At 44.2% G+C, this 13,174-nt stretch overlaps 1 non-coding gene across 1 annotated transcript; it reads left to right on the forward strand.

The window, feature by feature from the left end:
- The first annotated feature begins 12,646 nt into the window (after positions 1–12,646).
- Positions 12,647–12,719, forward strand: Trnaa-cgc. Its single transcript has one exon. It is a non-coding gene; the product is annotated as a tRNA-Ala (tRNA).
- Positions 12,720–13,174: the final 455 nt, after the last annotated feature.

The following is a 13,174-nucleotide window of genomic DNA, read 5'->3' on the forward strand; positions in this document are numbered from 1 at the left end:
ATTAATTTCGCAACCCCGATGTCTGAGAAGTTACTAATGTCAGCCACCAGCTGCGAAGAGTTTTCGAGGCCGCCTCTGACCACCCCTTGACGCCACAGTTTCACAAAGCGCGCGCGCGGACGCGTGATTATGTGCCGCTGTCCCACGTCTGCGCTGTCACTCCTTTCCAGTGTCACGACCAGTAGCCGGTGCTTTGTTCAAGCGAGTGTAGAACGTGCGCCCTCGAGCAAACGTCCTTAGCTTGTCAGTGCGCCGCCACATTCTTTATACAATAAGTGCTTGACTGATTATGGCGCTTCATTATCGCCCTCTGGATTTAAACAGGACTATTTTTAATTCATTTATTGATTTATTTAGCCTGGCAAGATTGTGGCCGCCAGAAACTCTCTTATATCTAACAGGGTGGTCTACATATTTTACTTTACATGGATTAAGATAACCATGCTATACGTTACACCTAATGTGGAATACAATGTTTGTAAATTACTATGGTGCAGAAATAATCTCAGTTTACTGTCGTTAATTAGAGTTGCAACAATAAAGACAACCTACGGATAGGTGGATTTGAACGTTTAGCGCTAGCAGCAATCGTTGTGGCAAAAAAGGGTACAAGAGGGACAGAACAAGGGATCTGATATAACTAGTGAACAATGGAAATGGAAAATATTCTAAGTGCCAAATACCACATTTGTCAGAAGAATAAAAAAACAGTGTATCTCTTTTTGTGCAGAACTTATTTCTATTGAAAGTAACTGAGAAGATATTCCGATACCACCGAATTATGCTGCTCACCTAACGAATGGAAGAAAATTACCAGATAAGTTGAAAAATAAATGATTTATTTAGAATTTTGTAGTTACCACACCAGGAATCATAAATTTCAAGAACCCTGAGAGCGAGGTCGTCCTTAGCTGGGCGCAGCATCTCCTTTATCTGCTTGATTGGTCGGAAAGAAGGTCTTTTTTCTCTTTGTCGCAAGGCCACGCCTATTTTTGTAGATGTAGCACCGGAGAAGGAAGAAACACAGTAGATAAATTGTCACGCCATTTTCCAACTTTTTCGCCTTTATATTTATTAACGAGTTCTCGATGCTCAGGAGAGAAAGAGAGAGAGAGAGGGGGGGGGGGGGTGTGCACTGAGTTGTGTCCGTTCTTACGGTAGCGGTGGCACCACGAATTCAGAAACGTTCATCTCTGGCATTGTGACGAAATGATGACTTGCGTCAAACAATCACAAGTCGGCTGTTGGCATGAATGATCACATCAGCAGCCACGGCAGTCAGCTGTTCTTGCCGAAGACGGTGGGTTTCGTCGAATGCTCAAGATTTTATCCTGATTTGACACAAGTAAAACGGGGCTGTTGTATACAAGGATGCCATTGATATAAATTGAAGTCTCGTCCTCGAAGCTGTGACATGATGGTTTCACGCCATATCACACGGTCCTGCTTTGTACATCATAGTATAAACAATGATTCATATTGTTTCAGTAGTTTTTATGAGTGGACAAAGCGGCAGTACGGTGCCGTTCCTTCCTTTGGTGTTACAACTAAAGTTAACAGCAGTTAAAGTTTTTAATATAGGTCATAATTCAGACTATATGATGTTATCCACTAGTTGGCATTCGGGGCGATACTGAAAAGTATGGACTTGCGAATTTAACAAATCATTGTTTACAGAGCAGTGCTTTCGGAAGTTTAATATTGCTTACACAATAACATTGCAAGTAAAGTAAAATGTAATTGACCTGTGTGTTTCTATCTTTGATATAATAAGTGTTGTTTTGGCTCGTTTGATTTGGATATCATAGCAACACTTTCAAGTTATCTCTTTATTTACATGTAACATATATCATATCCCAATTCATCATTCTTTCATTTACAGACTATTCTGGATGGGATACCTGAAATTTCCTTTCAGACATCTATACACTCTACTGCTCTGCACTACACTACACTCTACTCACAGTTGCTTCATGGCCAGCTGAGGGCTCATGGCAAGTTAAGTTCTGTGTGCTGTAAGAGCGGAATGGCGGTGGGGGGTGAGGGTGGGGAGTGATGTATTAAGGGGGGGTAGTGATACTCTATCTTTTTTTTTGCTTCCTTCCTTTTCTCTTAAATTTGTGTTTTATGACAACGTATTTGTGTTCTTTAGGTCACTGACTGTTGTATTTTCTTTAAGGCCTCCGGTATCATAAAGGCTTTCTGGAAAATGAGCCGCGCGGAGTGGCTGCGCGGTTTGAGGCGATGTGTCACAGATTGCGCGGCCCCTCCCGCCGGAGGTTCGAGTCTTCCCTTGGGCATAGGTGTGTGTGTGTTGTTCTTAGCATTAGTTAGTTTAAGGTAGGTTAAGTAGTGTGTAAGTCTAGGGACCGATGACGTTAGCAGTTTGGTCCCTTACGAATTCACACACATTTGAACATTTTGGAAAATGAGCATGTAGTTCTTTCCGTTATCTTAGTGAAGGACTTTGTTCCAGAATGATGGTGGCCTCCCTGTATTAGATGCTCTGCGAGCCTTTGAGAGGTACACTCTCTTTCCAGTGCCCCGATACGTATATTACACTAACTCATATTCGTGATCCAATGTATTGAAATTTTTTGGTTGTTTTTAAATTGTGCTTTTTGGTACCTTGTTTTTGAAGGACGTCACTGATTCTGTGTGTGAGCTTGTTTTAACACTTTACTGTACGTCATGTTTTGTTTCCTTTGCAGACAAATTGTTTTAGTGTGAAAGTATTTGGAGTGCTATATGCTTGTGTTCGTGATTTTTCTATCTTTTATTTCTAGTTTTCTGTTTTGTTGTGTGACTAGTGCACTGCTTTGCTATTGTAACCGTTGTTAAAGTTATAGTGATGATTGTCATCTGACATCGATAATTATCATTACTGAACGGTTTTCTATGCAGCATGATATGCATAATGGCTGCCACTCTTATAGACGACAGGAGAATTTTTGACGAGGAGAGGAGGAAATCAGTGTTTAACGTCCCCTCGACAATGAGGTCATTAGAGACGGTACACAAGCTCGGTTTAGGGAAGGATGGGAAGGAAATCGGCCGTGCGCTTTTGAAGGAACCATCCTTGCATTTATCTGAAGCGCTTTAGGGAAATCACGGATAACCTAAATGAGGATGGTCGGATGCGTGTTTGAACCGTTGTCCTTCCGAATGCGAGTCCAGTCTGCTAAACACTGCGCCGCCTCGCTCGGTTGGAGACTGATTATCAAGATAACTGTTTTCTTGCTGAAAATAATGCTGTGGGCTTTTGTAATTTTGTGGTCAATAGAATATAATGTTTTACTGATTTCCTTTACATTAAGAATATTGTGTATTATTTGAGGGTGTAAACTAGTTTCTTTCTGTGATTTATTCATGTTAACAAAGATATACCGGCATACGAGCTTCCATTTATTTGTTTCTGAAATGTCTGAGAATATTCTTGAGCTGGTGCGTTTCTGGCGCCAGTTGCCATCGATTCTCATTTTCATGTTTGATTCGACTTCGATGTTGATTGCTCTTCGTCATATCTTTGGCGGTGGGCATTTAATTGCAGTGCGTTCGTTGTGGGGTGTCTCTTGTGTGTGTATCCACGGTGTGAGGTGCAGTGGCGTGGGACTGTGTACGTAGGCAGCACGCGGAGAGGCCGAGTCGGTACGATAAAGGAGCGTGGCCAGCCGCTACGGCTTGTTGAATTGTACAACGCCGATCCCTTGCCCATGATGATTTGGTTTTCCTAGAGGTTGGAAGGACAAGTACCTTCGAGTCTGTTACAAGCTACACAGACCGAATGAATTGGAGTCGTCGAGTTGCTTCTGTGGGTTGCGTGCATCTTAACTGAACATCCCAGTGCACTAAAAACTATTTGGAATTGTTCTAGTTGTTTATCACGGAACTCGGTGTCGAGACTTGTTACTTGACGGCAGTTAAGGAAGTGTGGCTACGTCCAACAAACCGACATGAAGCATGACTAAATACGTTGCTAGAAATGCAACGAGTAGTGCGTAAGTCGGTGTCTGGCGTTCCAAGCCATGCCGAGATATTTATTTGATTCTACCTTCTAGTTCATTATTGTAGTTTGGCGTTTAAATGGGTGCCGAGATCATTCTTGCCATTTTAACTTTAGGACATTATTTTAGTGGTCCTTTTGCGAATTGGTTAATCGCATTTTGAGGGCCGTGACTAGCTAAGTAACTAACGGTGGCTGATTTCATTGAAAGTATTGATCACCTGTTCTCTAGACAAGATTGTGTATCTCATGCCTCAGAATATTGTCCGCCGCTGATGTGTTTCGTTTTGTGTTGCAGATAATTGTCAGTGGTCTACGTGAGCAAACTGGGAGCAGAGTACCACGGTGGCAGAGTGATATTTAAGGCCCTGCCCCCCTCCCCCCCACCTCACCCGACCGCCCTTTACATCTCGCGTTATGTTGTTACTGTCTTGTGATTCCATCCTTCCCGCGAAGAGTTATGATGTCTGAAGTTCAATTGCAGTGCAAAGTAGAGTACATTTCTATATCATTTGCTGTCTTGTGGATCTCTTTTATTGTTTAAAATCCTTTGGTGTGCTCGCGTCTATCACTAATTCACACGCAGTATTGAAGCGGTCTCATTTTAGGGGATATTTTCATAGGTCATGTTCTAGTAGTAACGATTTTAACAACATTGTTGATCAATCTACTGAGTTAAGTAAACTTAAAAATTTGTTTGGTCAAATTAAAGCACCTCCTTAGTCGTGGAAGTGATTTTATTGTAATAAAGCTTTTAGGAAGAGTGTTTTATTTAGGAAAGTTTCCTAGCCAAATCTTACAAGGTCTGTGTTCTGTCACGTAATGTATTCTTTAGGTGACTGAAAGTAGAGTTCTGATATGAATCTTGTGGATATTAGTTCCATCTAAGTAATGAAGTTTACCTGAGTCAGTTAACTAGTAATATTCACTTTTCAAGTTTTTGTGGGTCTTGTCCTAGTTAAAGAAATATGTTCGTGATTTGTCCAAGTGATCTGGCTTTATAAAGCAATCGCCTTTGTATTATTGTTATGATTACAATATGATAAAAGCTTTATGATTGTAATAAAGAAATATGTGGCAACTACAACGGATTACTCCTGTATTTCGGTGTGTCCTTGAAATCCACATTCCAATTCTTTTTGCCTTGTGGTCCTTGAAAATATTTGCCAATTTGTGTGTAATGCATCTTTTCACTACGAAAGGTTGTTACTGTTGACAAGATGACGTGTTGTATTGAATATGATTATACTGCATTATTATTTATATCGTTTGTATGGGTGCTTCTGTATCACAGTAATGGGAATTGATCAGTTTCTTGTCAGTTTTCCTTGTGTAATCTATTCTGCGAACTCAGTTCGTATTTCAGGATATGTATCTTGTACATAAAAGAATACCACAATTTTTATTGAGAGGATTTGTGTGTCTTACATTTTTTTGGATTAACTGTAAGATATTATATAGACGTTCGTTCGTTTCCTTATTGAAATTGAGGCTTGGAAAGAAAATAATATAAATTACATTTTAGTGAATTACGATGAAATGATTTGACACTTGAGAGTGCTTTGAAGATACTCGTCAGGTGAGGAAGAGTTGTCTAACAGGAAATGCTTTCATTCATTACATCACATTGCCCCACAGAATTATAACATGGTCAGGAATGTTTTCGAACATTTGTTTCTGACTGTTCTCTGTATCTTGAGCCTTATAGAAATAATTTTTGGTCCTGCTATTATATATGTGCATAGTAAACCTAGATACCAGGTTGTCACCGGGTGACAGGAATTTATACTGGAGAAATGGTTAAATAAGATTTTACAGACAGTTACATAGTACAGTGGTAGCAGAGGCAATAATGGTGGAGGTGGACCGTAATAGTGGCAGTTTTAACAGTCGTGACAGTAATAGCACTGGTGACAGAGTGGTCAGTGTAGCTGGCTGCCATGCGGAAGACCCTGGTGCGATTTCTGGTACTGCCAAAGATTTTTGCTTGCTGGAAGGACTAGCACAGAGTGTAACAAAACGGCAGGGAGAGCGGTGTGCTGACAACATGACCCTCTACACTGCTTCCGCAATTCACCGCAAGGAAGAGGATAACACGGCGGCCTGTCGACGTTACTTAGGTCTTCAAGACCTGGTCGAGGAGCTTTTCTAACAGCAGAGTTATCAAAATTTTATTTAAAGTGAATGCAGATGTACGACTGTAGACAGTAGATACGACCTGTTGTAGAAACTTATACTGTAGAGTAAATAAACAAAGAAATTAATGTGCGCGTTGGAAGTATTTTTACGAGAAAACTACTGTAACGACTTCATAATATCTGGTCGATTTTCAACAGCAAAAATTTGACCTTTGCCCGCTTTTCGCGACCGGTGGACAGGTGGCCCTGTTGCCAGAGACTCCTGCTGTGGCGTATGCAAAGTGGCTTGGAGCTGAGTCGACGGCGAGCTTTTACGTGCGGAATTGTTCAGGAAGTGATTGCTCGCTTGGGAGCCGTGGTAGCCTCGACTGCTGCTGTTTTCGTTCTGGAACGTGGCCGAGGGAAATAACAGGTGATGCGGGACTTCCATGATGGCGGTAAGTTTATCTTCTTTCTGCATTAGCGGTGCGGATGAGACTTAAAGGTGGAGGTTTCGTTTTGTTACCTTTAATTGCCACGATAGTTTGCCGTCCTCTAAGTTGAAACGACCTCATGAATGGTCTGTAGGGCCTTGAAGACCGAACTGTACCTGCCGGTCGTCGTGTCATCTTCAATCCACAGGCGTCACTCGATGCGGATATGGAGGAGCGTCAGGAAACCGCTCTCCCGGCCATATGTCAGTTTACGAGACAAGAGCCGCTACTTCTCAGTCACGTAGCTCCTCAGTTTGCCTGACAATGAATGAGCGCAACCCACTTGTCTGCAGCGCTAGACAGACCGGATGATCACCCGCTCAAGTGCTAGCCAAGCCCGACTGCGCCTAACTTCGGTGAACTGACGGGAATCGGTATTACCACTGCAGCAAGGCCTTTGGCTCTGTAAATATAAGAGGTAACAGAATTAACATTTGAATTACAGTGTAGTGTTTACATGCAAATGTGAGCAAGATATTTAAAAAATTGGACTGGTAAGTCAGAACCTTATGTTTTATGTTAAGCCGACCTGAATATAGTTAAGAAAAATTTTACCTGTATTATGTGTTGTTTTTTACTGTTATGATTATTCTAAAACCTTGCCCCAATGAAGGTAAATTGTGACCTTATTTGCGAGTTATAATGGGCCTGTAAAATGGACATGGTAGACGCCGGTTGGATGTGGCAATCTAGTTGCGTAAGGCAAATTGTAAGTATCAATCGAAATTTTAGTTGATCTGCATCCTAGGCATCAGCAGATCGTTATCTTATTCTTATTCTATTGTAGCTGAATTTAATTTTCTAAACCACCTTAGTCGCCTTCATTGTCATTATTAATTGTGGCGTTGTCACCGCATTGACAGTTCTAAATGTTGTTGTAATTATTAGAAATTTGGGTGTCTCATATTCCTGTCATAAACTGTATTTAAGAGTTGCTGTAGCAAGCAGTACCACGGGCATGCAGCTTACACCTATCAATGTTTGTCCTGCGGTAAATACGTTTGGAGTTGGATGATTGCTGGGACCGCTCAATGGGCCATATTTTCGCGGTGCGATTATCTCTTGGCAATCCAGCCGTGTGGGCGCCGTGTGTCGTGTGATATCTTGTGCCCGTGATACTCCCGTTTACTGTTCGCCGCTTTTAAACTTAAGTTATATCGTGTTTCAATAACCAATATACACTTCGGTAAACTATACTATCAAAAAAATGGCTCAAATGGCTCTGAGCACTATGGGACTTGACTTCTGATGTCATCACTCCCCTAGACTTAGAACTACTTAAACCTAACTAACCTAAGGACATCACACACATCCATGCCCGAGGCAAGATTCGAACCTGCGACCGTTGCAGCAGCGCGTTTCCGGACTGAAGCGTCTAGAACCGCTCGGCCACAACGGCCGGCTAGTTACACTATCCTTCCCCTTAGAGCCCACTTAGTCTTTCTGCGTTCAGATCACTCTTGATACTTGGGTGGAGTAATTAAGCGTTGTTTGTGTTTTAGAGTTGTTCCACTTCAGGAGTCTGGCTTTAACTTTAGCTGTTTTGGGCTATTCTAGTGTAACTAAAATTTATGAAGAGGGGTCTTCTAAGTTCAGGGTTGAAGGCCTCTGCACCTGGTTATTCAGGGCTGAAAACGTCGTGAATCTTTGATATCACTGCATTTTACTTAGTATAGGGAGTTATTTGTTTCTGAAAATTTAAATTAAATGCCTGCAGTGTAAATTCTTACTATTTAATATTCATTGGGTTGATTATTCTTTATCTTAAAATTTCTATAAAATTGTACTTAATAAGTGTGAAATTGTGTAAGGAAACTTGTGCTGAAAATTTAACCTGGACGCCCGCTCCACAGATCCTCTCGATTTAATTATTGCTCGGGCTGATTATTCATTATTTTAAGAATTCTGTAAAATTGAATTTAACTCATTTGATACACTGAAAACGGTGAAAGGCGTTGCAAGTAAAGTTGAATTTGTGTCCCGATCCTACCACCATGGTTTTCCTTAAATTTGTTTAAGGGGCTGCTGAGCCGTTACAATGGCCTCTAACTGCGAAATTCTGGTGTGTATCAAATCTCAATTTGTCATCATATCTATAGGACAGAGTACACGCAGTTGGAGAGGGCTGGTGGGAATATCTCTGACGGAAAACTACCCTGGAATTGATTACAGCAAACTAAAAGTTCTGGGACACACATCGAATTATGAAAATTCGAATGGATGGATTAATTAATCGCGACATCGGCCACAACCTCAGCAACAATTGGGAAGCTACAATTGTATTAATTATATGTGGAAGAGACGTACTCAGTAACAACATCGAACAAAAGAAGTTAAAATTTCCTGCACACTGATACGCATCGTTCTTGTTGTTTCTTCTTATTTAGACGTTACAGCCCAGTGTGCAGCCCCAAACGCCTGAATAGGAAACTGTACAGGAATTATGCAGTAGCAGCATCGAAGAACTTTTAACTTCATCAATAACGGCCGCTAAATTCTTTTACATAACACTGAGCAAATATCAGATGGAGGAGACACACCAGCCGATACTCTACTCATTGCTCCATCGCTGATAGAGACTTCAGGCAGAGCAGTGGCCACGACCACAGAGGCAAACGGCGTAAGGACATCAAACACATCCATGCCCGAGGCAGGATTCGAACCTGCGATCGTAGCGGTCGCGCGGTTCCATACTGAAGCGTCTAGAAAAGCTCTGTCACAGCGGCCGGTCGGATGAAACAGCTATGGACCTGCCACGAGAGGCTAGTAGAACTGGGCTGAAATCCCTGGGCAGAAACCCCCTGCTCTCCCATAGGTAGGCCTTTTGTCGTCACACAATTGGCTCTGTGATCGTTTTCCTAAATATTGTGTCCCATAGCCCTCCAGTGAGTTAATTTCTCATTACTAACATCGTTAATGATTTTCCGATTATGTATGAATATACCTCTACTGCTGAGTGTTGAAAAGCGAGCGTGTACAATATTCAGTAACAATAGTTAAAAGAGAGGAAAAAAAAAACAGTTTGCTGTTTACAGGCAAGCCAGTTCGTGCATGGTACAATGAACTTTTCGATGAATGTACTGTGCTTGACAGACTCAGTGTCCAGCAATAAGGGGACGAGCACCTCTGAGAAACTGAAACGTTGAATGAGATGGCAGTTGGAAGGTTGGTTGGTTCAAAAGGAGGGGAAAGGGGCCAAACTACGAGGTCATGTGTTCCTTGTTCCCACTAGAATAATTAACCAAGGGAAAGAAGAAAACAAAGAAGACGTACGGCACAATAACAGGAGAAAGGAAGAACCAGAAGAACGATAGAAGGAGACCAAACACTACAATGGACAAAACAGGACAAGAAAACCACAAACAGGGAGAGGAGACTAAATACAGGAAAGCAGATTACCATGGCTGGCTGACCATGAGAATAGAAATGGAGAAGCCAACCACTCCGCAAAACATTAAAACCGCCCCCCTAAAAGCCCTAGGGTGGAGGACACAGAAGGACAAAGGACATGCGCTTAAACTCAGATCAAATGATAAAATGCACCCTCACGAATGAAACGTAAAACTAAAGCTGCTCTTGAGGCATTGTCGCCCAACACCAAAGGTATGGTGTTGGAAAAGTTCAAAGTCCGCCACAGAGCAGCTAAAAGTGGGCAGTCCAGCAAGAGGTGAACGACTGTTATTTGGGAGCCACAGCGACACTTAGGTGGGTCCTCGCGACACAGGAGGTAACCATGTGTGATCCACGTATGGCCAATGCGGAGTCTACAAAGGACAACTGATTCCATGCGAGAAGCCCACAGGGAAGATTTCCACACATTAGCAGTCTCCTTAAAGACATACAGTTTGTTGTGCACACTGCCATGCCACACCGTCTCCCAAACCCGAAAAAAACCTTGCAGCCTAGGACAGAACGCAGATCAGTTTCAGAGATGCCCATCTCCAGTAGCAGTTTCCGCGTAGCCTGTTTGGCCAGCCTGTCAGCAACTTCGTTGTGTTCTGGGTTCAAAAATGGTTCAAATGGCTCTGAGCACTATGGGACTCAACTGCTGTGGTCATAAGTCCCCTAGAACTTAGAACTACTTAAACCTAACTAACCTAAGGACAGCACACAACACCCAGCCATCACGAGGTAGAGAAAATCCCTGACCCCGCCGGGAATCGAACCCGGGAACCCGGGCGTGGGAAGCGAGAACGCTACCGCACGACCACGAGATGCGGGCGTTGTGTTCTGGGCTCCATACAAACACCACTGAACGACTGGACCGTCCCAGTGCAGAGATGGACTCCTGGATGTTGGCTGCCAAAGTGTAACGAGGATAGCACTGGTCGATAGCTTGTAAACTGCCCAGGGAGTCTGAACAAAGAAGCAACGAGTCACCAGAACAGGAACGGACGTACTGAAGTGCACGAGATATGGCCACAAGTTCTGCAGTGAATACACTGCTGCCAGCGGGTGAGGAATGCTGTTCAATATATCCTCTGTGGACATAGGCGAAGCCAACATTACAATCAGCCACCTAGCCGTCGGTGTAAACAACTTCAGAACCCCGGAAGATGTCAAGAGTCGAGGGGAAGTGACAGCAGAGAGCGGCAGGGTTAACGGAGTACTCAGGGCCATGAAAAAGGCCCAGACGAAGCTTCGGCCGAGGTGTAGACCATCGAGGTGTACGTGAATGGACCTCAAGTAGAGGTGGTAAAGGGAAGGACTCCAGTTTGGAGAGAAGCGATCGCACGCGATCCGCAATCGGGAGCCATGGCCTGGGCCGCCGATGCGGGAGATGAAACGCTGCAGGTGGAAAAAGGAGACGGCAATTCAGATACTCAGGAGAACTACGAATGTGTGCAACATAACTGGCAAGAAGTTGTGCACATCGGATCCGCAGTGGAGGCACTACGGCCTCCACCAAGACACTTGTTACCAGACTCGTTCTAAAAGCTTCCGTCGCTAGGCGAACGCCACAGTAGTGCACTGGGTCGAGGAAATGCAATGCTGAGGGCGCCGCTGAACCGTAAACCAGACTCCCATAGTCAAGGTGGGACTGAACAAGGGCTCTGAAGAGCTGCAGCAGCGTAGAGCGATCTGCACCTCTGTTGGTGTTGCTCAGGCAGGGGAGACCATTGAGATGCTGCCAGCACTCCCGCTTAAGCTGACGAAGGTGAGGTAGCCAAGTCAATCGGGCGTCGAAAACCAGTCCTAAGAATCGATACGTCTCCACTACAGTGACTGGATCGTCATTGAGATAAAGTTGAGGTTCCGGATGAACGGCACGAAGTCGACAGAAGTACGAGTACATGCACACGACTTCGCATCTGGAAACTGGGGGCTAACCTCATGACTGCGCCTTGTGAATGGCTCCCTGCAGGCGCCGCTCAGCAACACCAGTACTGGAGGAGCAATACGAAATGCAGAAGTCATCAGAAGAGAGAGAAGCGGAGACCGACGGCCCTACAGCTGCTGCTTGGCCGATGATGGCCACTAAAAATAGAGATACACTCAATACGGAACCCTGATAAGCGTCATTCTCCTGAATACGGAGGGGAAGTATAGAAGGTACCAACTTTGACACCGAAAGTACGGAGCGACATGAATTTTGGATAAAAATCGCGAGCAGGCCCCAGAACCCCCCCCCCCTCTCACAATGAGGGAAGGATATAATGTCACCAGGTCGCGTTGCATGCTTTATGCAAGTCAAAAAAGGCGGTTACTAAATGTTGGCTGAGCCGGGCGTGGCTCGTGTTCATGCCACCTCTTATTTAACATCTTGTTTTTTCTTTTTACCATCCTGCCACTTCGTTATGTTAATTTTCAATTACTGGTGTCACTGAGTTGCTGCCTTGTCTGCTCGTGAGCGGCAGCAGCAGCGCTAATCGATATAGTCCCTGCCGTATTTGCCGAACTTCTGTTACTTCCTGGTCGTTGTGTGTTTTGAGTTAGTTCGGACCTGACAGTGTTTCAGTTGGCTCCCGGCACAAGTTCAGTCGGGACGCGGCAGCAGTGAGGTGTGGACCGCCATGACTTGCCCGACACCGGGCGAGGTGGCGCAGTGGTTAGCACACTGGACTCGCATTCGGGAGGACGACGGTTCAATCCCGTCTCCGGCCACCCTGATTTAGGTTTTCCGTGATTTCCCTAAATCGTTCCAGGCAAATGCTGGGATGGTTCCTTTGAAAGGGCACGGCCGATTTCCTTCCCAATCCTTCCCTAACCCGAGCTTGCGCTCCGTCTCTAATGACCTCGTTGTCGACGGGACGTTAAACACTAACCACCACCACCACCACTTGCCCGACGGTTGCCGCCACAAATGATTGGAGTGGGAACGACTTTGGTTGGTTGTCGGTCGGTCGTCTTGCCGGACGACTTGTATTTGGCCGGCGATCACTTACGGGTTGGCTGTGTGTGTCGACTCGTGATTCGTTCCTGTTATTGTACAGGTACTGCCGTTAGCATTGTCTGGTTCTTCGTGAAAGTGTTCGTGAAACTGTGTGTAGTTTGTGTGATTTTTACTGACAAGTTATTTTAAATGTTGTCGGCGTTCTGGCTCTCAGTCGGTCGGTTGG

Source organism: Schistocerca americana, chromosome 1 (assembly GCF_021461395.2).
Source record: "Schistocerca americana isolate TAMUIC-IGC-003095 chromosome 1, iqSchAmer2.1, whole genome shotgun sequence".
Classification (NCBI taxonomy): Eukaryota; Metazoa; Arthropoda; class Insecta; order Orthoptera; family Acrididae; genus Schistocerca; species Schistocerca americana.